The following is a 1,698-nucleotide window of genomic DNA, read 5'->3' on the forward strand; positions in this document are numbered from 1 at the left end:
GCAAAGAATAGAATACACGCCACCAGCACTACACACGACTAGGGCTCGTGATGTGTTTTGCAAATCTGTCCGTCATCCTTGCTTGCGCTTTCTCTTGCGCCGCGAATTAGTGCCGACTTGCCCAAATTTACACCCTGTTTCTAGAAAGTTGATTACAGCAAGCGTATTTACTGCAAATAAGTCAATTCGAACACCGATGCTCTGGAATACAGTCATTCTTTCTGTTATTATTGTTATTGTTAAACACATCAGCTTTCCTTTACGTAGTACAAGCTAGGCTGGCAATGAAAGAGACTGAACATAACTGCTTAGGGGAGGCGCTTCGCAAATAATGTGCCATTGAATGTGGATATGAATGAATCTTCTCTTTCGAGCTCTGTATACTGTATTTTTATTCCACACAAAAGATTCAAACCTTAGTCAATCGAAGCTTGAATATGCATGAGTTAAGTGGTGGCCATTGTCAAAGCGAAAAAGTTACCCAAGAAGGTACAAAGGAAAACGGTAAGGTGTATTCTAACTCTTCTCGTTATGGCTCACTCTACAAACAATACAGGTTTTTGGAATCAGTGTCTCGAAGAACATTGAAAGCTTATTTCTGCAATATCTTCTTTGCTTTGAAATCAGCATCCATCAGGGAACCCTCCCTCGATATTCCATGCTTTCAGCGTCGAGGAGTGCTCGTCACCATCGTCTTAATTCATTGACCCGTGTTTCGCACAAACAATAATTAATAAGTTATCTATATTTTTTCCTGACAAAGTTACCGTATCACACATCTTCATGCCAGAATATTTTGTGCTCTTGTATTTTTATCCTTTCACTCGCCCTGCTTTGGCCTGTTTATACTGTTTATAAACGTGTATGAATAAATTAAAACAGCGCAATATCATCGCAGTTGGTGTGTTGAAATAGATGGATATGCGAGAGCTGCATTTGATATCAAGTTTTTTTGTCCTGTTTACAGACTGGCCTGCTATAAGTTAAATGTACCCTTCGTGTCTTGGCATAGGGAAATCTGCCGTCACAGGCTAACCTACGTTGTTTTTAGAGTCTTAAGCCTTGCCTTATTACTACGGGTGAAGTGTTTAGTTGTTCGCCTTTGTTTTTTTGTTTCTCTTTTGGTCTTTAGGTATCTTCCTCTAGCAGGCCGGGACGCTCCCGAGCGAAACACGCAAATTTAAGTGCAACGCTCTCCCAATTGCCGGAAGCTGGCAAGAAGTGCCAGTGCTCCTCTCGTCCAAGAGGTAATGACCATTGCCTTACCGTTTATCCAGGTTCGCTCTTTAGGCCAGGGGGTTGGCACTGCGCCTAGGAGAAAGAAACCATCCTTTGACATACCAGTAACTGAGAAAGTTTCTTTTAGTACGTACAGTCATCGTCAAAAGTCCTGAAGCCAAAGAATTTTCGATTTAGCAGCAAAGTGGAGTCGTCACGCCATCACTAAATGCCAAATGGCACTTAAAAATGCTAGGAAATGATTTCTTACCGCAGCAAGAAACAGTCTGAGAGCATTTCATGGTCGTATAGTCTTTATTCATGCCCCAACTGCTTCATTTTGCGGCTTAGACGAAATACTTTGGCTTCAGGGCTTTTGAACAAGACTGTACATATTTACCTTGACAGCCGCATGTATGCTTCGGGGTCTGAGCCTATCTTTGTGCATATTTGGTCCTTTGTGCTCTCCATGCGTTGCGT

Source organism: Amblyomma maculatum, chromosome 8, assembly GCF_055883805.1.
Source record: "Amblyomma maculatum isolate TAMU_Amacu chromosome 8, ASM5588380v1, whole genome shotgun sequence".
NCBI classification, from domain to species: domain Eukaryota; kingdom Metazoa; phylum Arthropoda; class Arachnida; order Ixodida; family Ixodidae; genus Amblyomma; species Amblyomma maculatum.